Source organism: Macrotis lagotis, chromosome 2 (genome assembly GCF_037893015.1).
Source record: "Macrotis lagotis isolate mMagLag1 chromosome 2, bilby.v1.9.chrom.fasta, whole genome shotgun sequence".
Taxonomy (NCBI): domain Eukaryota; kingdom Metazoa; phylum Chordata; class Mammalia; order Peramelemorphia; family Peramelidae; genus Macrotis; species Macrotis lagotis.
Genome location: NC_133659.1, coordinates 282,634,373 through 282,644,714, shown reverse-complemented (window position 1 = coordinate 282,644,714; position 10,342 = coordinate 282,634,373). Strand labels below are relative to the sequence as shown.

At 32.5% G+C, this 10,342-nt stretch overlaps 1 pseudogene; it reads left to right on the top strand.

Moving 5' to 3' along the window:
- Window positions 1-8,761: 8,761 nt before the first annotated feature.
- LOC141511717 (large ribosomal subunit protein eL30 pseudogene) lies at window positions 8,762-9,109 on the top strand (annotated as a pseudogene).
- The last annotated feature ends 1,233 nt before the right edge of the window (window positions 9,110-10,342 follow it).

Here is a 10,342-nt window from a genome sequence, read left to right as displayed (position 1 = left end):
ATTAAAGTCCTTTGATAAAATATATAGTGTGAGTAAAATGAAAGATAAATTGGACTCAGAAAGAGAAAATTAGCAGATGATTATCTCAATAGATGCTAAAAAAAACCTTTGATAAAACACAACAACCATTCCTACTAAAAACATTAGAAAGTTTAGGAATAAATGGAGTTTTCCTTAAAATAATAAATAGTATGTATCTAAAACCATCAACAAATACTATATGTAATGGGAATAAACTTGGAACATTTCCAGTAAAATCAGGGGTGAGACAAGGATGCCCATCATCATCATCATTACTATTCAATATAACATTAGAAATGCTAGCAGTAGCAATAAGAGAAGAAAAAGAAATTGAAGGAATTAGAAATGGCAATGAGGAAGCAAAATTTTCACTCTTTGCAGATGATATGATAATATACTTAAAGAACCTGATAAAATCATCTAAAACAACTCCTTGAAACAATAAATTCACCGAAGTAGCAGGATATAAAATAAACCCACATAGATCAACATTTCTATATACGAACAACAAAGCCTAAGAGCAAGAGATAGAAAGATAAATTTCATTTAAAATAAATATAGACAACATTAAATACCTTGGAATCTACCTTCCAAGACAAACCCAGAAACGGTATGAACATAATTATAAAACACTTCTTACCCAAATAAAGTCAGATCTAAATAATTGGAAAAATGTCAAATGCTCATGCATAGTTCAAGCTAATATAACAAAAATGGCAATTTTGTCCAAATTAAATTACTTACTCAGTGCCCTACCAATCAAATTGCCAAATAACTACTTTATGGAGCTACAAGAAATAGTAACCAAATTAATCTGATGCAACAAAAGATCAAAAAAGTAATGGAAAAAATGAAAGAAAGGTTTCCTAGCTCTACCAGATCTAAAACTATACTATAAAGAACAAGTCATCAAAACTGTCTGGTACTGGTTACAAAATAGAGTAATGGATCATTGGATTAGGATATGTTCAAAAGAAGTCACAATAAATGGCTGCAACAATCTACTATTTGATAAAGCCAAGGATATCAGCTTCTGGGATAAGAACTCACTATTTGACAAAAAATTGTTGGGAAAACTGGAAAATAGTATGGCAAAAACTAGGCAAAGATTCATATCTCATACCCTATACAAAAATAAGATCAAAATGGGTACATGATTTATATATAAAGAGTGACACTATAGATAAATTAATAGACCAAGAAATTATCTATCAGATCTATGGAAAGGGGATAAATTTATGACCAAACAAGAATTAGAGCACATTATAAACTGTAAAATAAATGATTTTGACTACATTAAATAAAAAAATATTTTCACTAATAAAATCAGTGCTGCCAAAATTTGAAGGAAAGAAGAAAGCTGGAAAACAATCTTCACAACCAGGAGTTCTGATAAAAGTCTCATTTCTAAAATATATAGAAGATTACATCAAATTTATAAGGTCACAAGTCATTCACCATTTATAAATGGTCAAAAGATATGAACAGAGAGTTTTTAAATGAAGAAATTAAAGCTACATATAATCATATGAAAAAAATCTTTATTGATTAGAAAAATGCAAATTAAAACAACAATGAGGTGTCACCTCTCATCTATCAGATTGGCCAAGATGAGGAAAAAGGTTGTGAGAGGATTGGGACATTAATGTATTGTTGGTGGAGTTATGAATGGATCCAAACTTTTGGAGAGCAATACAAAACCATGCCAAAAGAGCAATAAAACTGTTCATAACCTTAGATTCAGCAATTCCAATTATAGGTCTATATCCAGAAGAAATTATAAAATGTTCCAAAACTTTCATAAAAGCTCTTTTTGTAGTGGCAAAGGATTAGAAATTGAGGGGAGGCTCATCAATTGGGGAATGGCTAAATTATGATCCATGAATACTATGGAATACTATCATTCTATAAGAAGCCATAAATAGTCTGAGGGTAGAGAAGCATGGAATGAGTTACAGGATCTGATGCTGAGTGAAGGGAGTGGAACCAAGAGAACAATGTACAACAACAACATTATGAGATGAACAACCTTGATGGAAGCAACTCCTCTCTGCAATTCAGAGAGCTGGGACAACTATATTAGATTGGGTCTGCACATGCTATCCCCATCCAAAGAAAGAAAAAGAAAACAAAAAAAAAACCTCACACACAAAATAAAATAATCCTTCAGAATCTGATGAACCCTTTTTAAAAATTGTCTTATGTATGGATGCTGAGTGAGATGAGTAGAGCCAGAAAAACATTGTACACTCTAACAGCAACTTGGGGGTGATGATCAACCTTGATGGACTTGCTCATTCCATCAATGTAACAATCTGGGACAATTTGGGGTTATCTGTGATGGAGAATACCATCTGTATCCAGAGAAAGAATTGTGGAGTTTGAACAAGGCCAAGGACTATTTCCTTTAATTTAGGATAAAAAAGCTCTGATATCATATTATGTAAACTTGCTGTCTTATATACTTTACTTTTCTTCCTTAAGGATATGATTACTCTCTCATCACATTCAGTTTAGATCAATATATATATACCATGGAAACAATATAAAGACTGGGAAATTGCCCTCTGTAGGGGGTGGTAGGAGGGTAGCAAGTTTAAGGGGGAAAATTGTAAAACTCAAAATAAATAAAATATTTGAAAGGAAAAAAATTATCTCATATAATCTTTATAAAAATCATCTCATATAATCTCCCTTAATCCTAATTCTTCATACTGAAAATAACTAATCTGTAAATATATTTATCAAAATATGCATGTACAATGCTAAACTGACTGTTCACTTCTAAGAGTGGGAAGGGAGAATGGAAGGTGATTTTGTAACTTAAAAATATAAATTCACATATGGATGAAAATAAATGAATTAAAAATAAATTAAAAATAAAAGGGGAGAGAAAATTAACAAAATCAAGAAATTATACTTATCTCTTCCCCCAAAAAAGAATCTTGAAATGAAACATGCTCTGAGCAACTCATAGACAGAAGAATTCCTAAAGTATCTGTAATGGTATCCTCTTTTGTTATAACCCTTTTCAGAAAATACAACCTTTGGGATATAGCTAAACCTTTTTTTCCCCCCTGCATTCATTCTTGATAGTAAATCTTTTGTATAATGCAGACTCAGCTACCCATAAACTAATGAGATTCAGAATGAAGGAGCATCAGAATATAAACCATACAAAGTTATGGTATATTAGAGGCATACAGTCACATTAATTAATGTCCATATAAAAATTAAAAACATCATTTAAGTTTTTACAGGTTTATCTTATCCCATTTCCTTTGCCTCATTCCCTTTAATTTTGCACATATATAAATCTTTTAGTTCTTTTATTTACCCAGGGATAAAAATGTGCATATATATATATATATATGTATATATATACATACATACATATATATATATATATATATATATATATATATATATATATATATATATATATATATAATGTTTAACTTTTAACCTTATTATAGACTATATGACCCCAGCATAAATAGTGGCAGTACTTATATGGATCCTAGCTCATATCAGTTTTTTTAACTAAACTTTCTCTTTCTAAACACACTTTAGTTGATCCAACTCTCCAACTTCAAAGTGTTTCTAATGCCTACTTCCTGAAGCTATATAGTTATAATACAGATAAAATAATACTATCTAATTCTCCTCCACTAACAGTGCTTTTTGTTTTATATTGGTTCCTCCCCATCTTCACTATGGCTCATATTTTATATATTAATCATCTAATTATAAACATTAGCATGTCTAAAATCCAATTTATAGTATATAACTAACTAAAGGAAATACACTTCAAACAAATTCATAAAGAGGAATTTATCCTACATTTACATATAAAACTGCATAAGGTTAAAAGTACAGAGCTTTTGGTATTTCTGTTCATTATTTCCAGAGAGAGGTTGAATCCTCTATTGATGGAGAAAGTATCCAAGCAAAAGAAATTATGTATAGATAATGTTTCAAATGAGTGAAATTATGTGTCTTCACTTTATAAGAATGTAATTTATTCTGAAATGTAAGTAAATATGGTTTTATTCAAATCTTAATCCTTTGTATATTTATGGGTATTTTTCTTCTTTGGTTGTGTTTCAGATGTTCCTTTTTCATTGTTCCTATAATAAAGCTCCTGTAAGTTTACAATGGGTTATTACTAGAATTCTGTTAACTATAAAACTCTTCACATTTAAAATTAAATTGCTAGTCAAAAAATACCAACAATGTCCTATTGCTTATTCTAGATTCTATTTAAATCAATTCAGCAAACACCTACTGTTTGTAGAGTACCAAAACACACACTGAAAAATAATTTTGATAAAACATATTAAATTCATAAAGAAAGAAGCAACTTTCTTTCCTTTTTAACCCCCTTTCCTCAAATATCACTTCTAAATGAACAATAATTAATTTAGCTTTTCTTTAGAATCAAAGAAGATCTGGTGAAGCTGAGCAGGAAGGATCAGGTTCACAAATATTTTTTGGAACACAGTACTCATTTAAGGGACTCCTAAAAGATCCCCTTTGGTTGATATGGTTTTAAAAAGCTGGGTGTCACACTGTGCTTCTGAAAAATTAAAGTTGCCTGCTTTTCCTAAGTACGACACATTATGTTGTAAAGAATTTAAAGATTCATACTTTCCTCCTGAGCTAAAACATATCTGGAAGCAAGGCCAATAAACTGGGCAGTCTGCCAACAAGTCAAGACTGAAAATCCCTTTTGAGGATCAAATTGGTGGAGCATAAATAAAGGAAGTACTTAGTTATTATGCCTGCTCACCTAGCAAACTATCTCACTTTTATATTGAGTTCTTCATAACCTTCCACCCCTCCCTTTCATCTTTCTTTCTTTCTTCCTTCCTTTTTCTTTCTTTGCCTGTCCTCCTTCTCTCTCTCTCTCTCTCTCTCTCTCTCTCTCTCTCTCTCTCTCTCTCTCTCTCTCTCTCTCTCTCTCCCCCCATGTCTCTCAAAGTGTATACTGAATTCAAATGTTTCAACTTATTTCTAATAGCCCCATAGCCTCATATGCTTCTTATGTAGCCTTGGAGAATTTGACTTTTACTTTGACTAAGGCTAGCTGCCAGGTTACCACTTAAGCATCTCAGAAAAATCCCAACTGAACAGGATTGAACTTTCTTTAACTGCATCGAAGACTTCCTGTCTTCCATTTGGCTATTAAACTGTCCATGTGGAATTAAATCTGTTGACCCCAGAACATTTCTCCAAACTTTGCAACTCTCATAAAATGTTCCTATTGTCTTGAATTCATGAATATCAAAAAACGTTTCAGGAACATTTTGTAAAACAGTTATATGGAACACCAAATAAAAATATATATATTTTTATTTTCTAAGGTTTTGTTCAAGAGCAATTCTGTCCTTTTAAACTGAATTGAGAGTGAAACAAGTTGAATGATAGTATCATTAGAATGGGGATATATTTTATATTATCTGTACAAAACTTGAGAAAACTGAGGTCCAGTGAAGTTAAATAGTTTGACCCCTAATGTCTAAACCTTTTAGGAATCTCTTCTATAGTATCTTTGACAGGTGGTCTTCCAGATTTCCAATGACAGGAAAATCATAATGCTATCTGTTCTAATGTTAGATAGAACTAATTAGGAAATCCATCTATATATTGAGTTTAAAACTATCTCAAAATCATGTCCACCTGTTGATCCTAATTCTTACCTCTTTATCCACGCAAGATAAATCTGACATTTTCTCCACAATGGCTTTTCAGATATTTGAAGTTGGCTAAACTATGTACCCTATATTTTGATTTCTCCAATCTAAATATTCTCACTTCCTTCAAGTGCTGTTTTGGGTCACTCAACATCCTGGTTGTCATTACTTGGATTTGATCCAGTGCTATCATATACATTTAAAAATACATTGTAACCAAAATTAAACATAGTATATTTATGTTATCTTTCTCATCCTATTTTGGAATTGTTTAAATGTGAGACTTTGCCCCATTTATATTTTATTGCAATCCCAAATATCTTCATAAAGCAATTCCAAAATATTGACTATGAAATGTCACTAGCTCTCTCTCTCTCTCTCTCTCTCTCTCCATATATATATATATATACATATATATGTATATATATATATATGTATATATATATATATATCTCCATATCAGTATATCTTAGAGTCCCTTAATCCCTCTAAATCTTTTTCTCCCAGTTTTATTCTGTTATCACTAAATCAAAGTTTCTCTTTGATAAATGACTGATATAACATAAAAAGTATAAATTTAAGTTTAGTGATGTTGTCCTCTTTGCTATATTGGTGCAACTCAGGTATGAACACTGAATATTCCTCCATCTATTTTTTAAAGGAGAATTAATAATTCAAGTTATATATGAATTTTGTGCATAACCTATCAAAGGTTAACTCTCCAAAACACTTTATAAATTTTATAGTTATTTCAAATAGGATTTCCTTATCATTATCTTTAGGTTTTTGTTATTTTCATTTGCAAATATTGTTGCTTTTGAGGGCATTTTTATAGACTGCATACTTATCAATTATCTCAATAATTTCAACTGATTTCCTACAATTTATAGTATATAATCATATTACAAATAAGCATAATTTTATAACCCATTTATTGGTTTCATATTTTAATATATTCCTCTTTTAGCTTTTCTTCTAATTTTTAGTATTTTCTCTTTTGTGTTGATTTTGGATTTTTCTTTGTAATTTAATTTAATTTTTAGTTATTTAAGACATTTGACATATTCAGTTCATTAATTCACTCCTTTCCTGTTTTGTGCATTTATATTAGTAGGGATATGATTTTTCCCATTAGAATGAATTGAGGTACATCCCAGAAATTTTGACATGTTGTTTCATCATTATAATTTTATTTCCTATAATACTAATTATTTCTATGCTTTGACTCACTCATTATTTAGTAATTCCTTGTTAAAAATCAGATTGGCTCTATATATTATGTGTTCCCTAAGATAAATACTTTATCATCACTAAAGATTGTGTTTACTATTTCTGCCTTTTAACATTTATTGAAATATTCCTGTTCTCTTTAATACAGTCAATGTTTGTAATTTAGAATTTTTACCTTTAGGGTATTTTTCTATTAGACTTTTCCAAAACCAAGAGACAATGAAATTCCTATATCTATTGAATTATTATTAGTGTCTTCTTGTATGTCAGTAATAATTTTTCTTTATGAATTCATATAATAATTCCCTTGGAGTCTATACACTTAATATTAGTTTTGGTTTGTTCATTTACAGTTCCTTATAACATAATTTAGATTGCTTGCTTATATTTGCTTAAGTCACAGATATTTGTTTTTGTTTAGTCTGAGAGCATGATTGTAACTCCTGCTTTTTTGGATTTTCCTAATATATATATATATCATTTTTACTCTGAGAGTGTTTATTTTTACTTTTAGAATTTATTTAAGAAGCAATGGGGTACTTCTGGCCAAGATGGCTGAGAGAAGACAGAAACAGCTCTAAAATCTCTTGATATTTCCCCATATATGATATGAAACAAAACTCTTAATGGGCATCTGATCAACAAAACCCAGAAATAAAAGCCAGGAGAAAGAACCTCTACCTCAGGATTTGTCTTCAGCAGTCATGGGTGAGTCAAGGCACAGAGGACAGTCCCTGCTGGGAGCACGGAACCTGGGAGATAATGGGAGCCTGGATCAGCCATGGATCAGCCTGATTAGTGGCAGTGCTGGAGCCCAGGAGCCTGAGGGCATGAGAACCAGACCTGCTTGATCATCTTCAGTGCTAGAGTGTGGTCCACCAGAGGGCCTCAGTTCAACTAGGGAGTAGAGGCGTCTGTGTTGGCACTGACCCTTGGAACATTGCCAACAGGGCTGAGGGGAGAGTTCATGTGCAAGAGAGCTTTGGACATCATCACTGGGCTCCTCTGGGTCTGAGGGAATTCCTAGTCCACTACACAATTTCAGTGGAAATCTTTTCTTAGAACAAATGCAATTACAGACCTTCTGCCCAAGGCACAGGTATGTGAGCCGGGGAACCACCTCACCCCAGGGTATAGTGCACCATTGATTGAAGACAAAAGTATTTAACAGCTTCAATCACTCCCTCTAGGCCAAGGAAGAGGACCTCAATCAGGGTCACAGACAATCCAGGGAAAGAAAGCAGCACCCCCTACAGGAAAGCTGGAAAAATTACACTCATTGAGAAAATCATCTAAGAATCCCAACACCAAAGCACTATGAATCAGCCCCTCCCTAACTCAAGGTCTTAGCAAAATGAAGAAAGGGCAGTGGAAAGGAGGGCCCATGCAAAAATTCTTGGAATGAAAAGATCCTAACTCAGAGATACCTAGAACCTCTGAGGAGAATATGTTCTCATCTCCAGCAAAGAAAGACTTCCATGAAGAAATAAAGAAGGAGTTTAAAAATGAATTGGAAAATTTGGGAAAAGAAACTCAAGAGAAGATTAAAACCTTGCAAAAAGAAAACAAATCATTGGAAAATACAATTGGATAAATACAAAATGAGAATAATTCTCTCAAAGCCTCAATTGGTCAAATGGAAAACTCTTTCAAAAATAGTTGATCAATTGGAAAGGAGTTTCAAAAGGTAAATGAATAAATCTCTTCTCTAAAAAAAGAATAGAGTCTGTGGGATCTAATGACTTCATGAGACAGCAAGAGCCTGTTAAAACCAAAAATCAGAAAAAATTTTCTACCATGCCACAAGCAGCAAGATGGTGGCCACAAAGAAGAAGAAAAATTCACTGAAGTCCATCAACTCAAGGCTCCAGCTGGTGATGAAAAACAGCAAATATGTAGTAGGCTACAAGCAGACCCTGAAAATGATCCAGCAAGGCAAGGCAAATCTAGTCATCCTGGCCAACAACTACCAGGCCTTGAGGAAATCAGAGATTGAATATTATTCCATGTTGGCCAAAACTGGTGTGCATCACTACAGTGGCAACAACACTGAATTGGGCACAGCATGCAGGAAGTACTACAGAGTATGTACACTGGGAATCATTGATCCAGGTGATTCTGATATCATTAGAAGCATGCCAGAACATACCAGTGAAAAGTAAACTACACAAAAGTATTCTTTAATAAACTGGCCAGAGATTGTTTTAAAAAAAATTTAACTTACATACAGAGTTAACTAAAAAGCATCATACCTTTCAAATATTAAAAGGGGAAAAAGGGAGGGGAGGATGGAGACAGAGACAGGGAAGAAAAAGTGGAACTAACAGATTGAAGGGACAGGAAGAGGGTAAAATGGAAAGGGGAAAGAAAGGGGGGGGATGGTGGATATAGGAGGGCAAATACACTGAAGGGGGCGGTATTCAGAAACAAAATACTGGGGAATATGGATAAAGGGGAAAAAGGGGGAAATACAAACAGAGGGAAGATAGCATGGAGAGCAATAAAGTGTTTGTAATTATAACTTTAAATGTGAAAGGGATGAACTATGCCTTATGTGTAAGCAAATAGCAGAGTGGAATAAAGACCATAATCCTACAATAGGTTGCTTACAAGAAACACATTTGAAGCAGAGAGATACATATAGAGTAAAGGTAAAAGATTGGAGTAAAATATATTTTGCTTCAGTTGAAATGAAAAAAGCAGAGGTAGCAATCCTTATCTCAGACAAAGCAGCTGCAAAAATAGATAGCATTAAGAGATAAGGAAGGAAACTATATCCTTCTAAAAGGTACCATAGACAATAAAGTGACGTCAATACTTAATCTATATACACCCAATTTGATAGCAACCAAATTCTTAGAGAAGTTGAAAGAATTACAGGAAGATATAAAGGGAAAAACTCTACTAGTGGGAGACCTCAAAATCCCACTCTCAGATCTAGATAAATCGAAACATTATATAAACAAGAAGTTAAGGAGGTAAATAGATTCTTAGAAAACCTAGATATGATAAACTTATGGAGGAAACTGAATGGTAATAGAAAAGAATATACCTTTTTTTGCAGCACATGGCACTTACATGAAAATTGACCATGTACTAGGGCATAAACACCTAATGATCAACTGTAGAAAGGCAGAAATTGTGAATACATCTTTCTGAGATTACAATGCAATAAAAATCATATGCAATATTGGTCCAGGGAGATATAGACCCAGAACTAATTGGAAACTGAATAACCTCATTTTTCAAAATGAGTAGATCAAACAACAAATTATAGAAAGAATTAATTATTTTATCCTAGATAATGACAATAATGAAACAAAATACCATGTCTTATGGGATTCAATCAAAGTAGCTGTCAGGGGGTATATTATACCTTTAAATGCTTACATGAA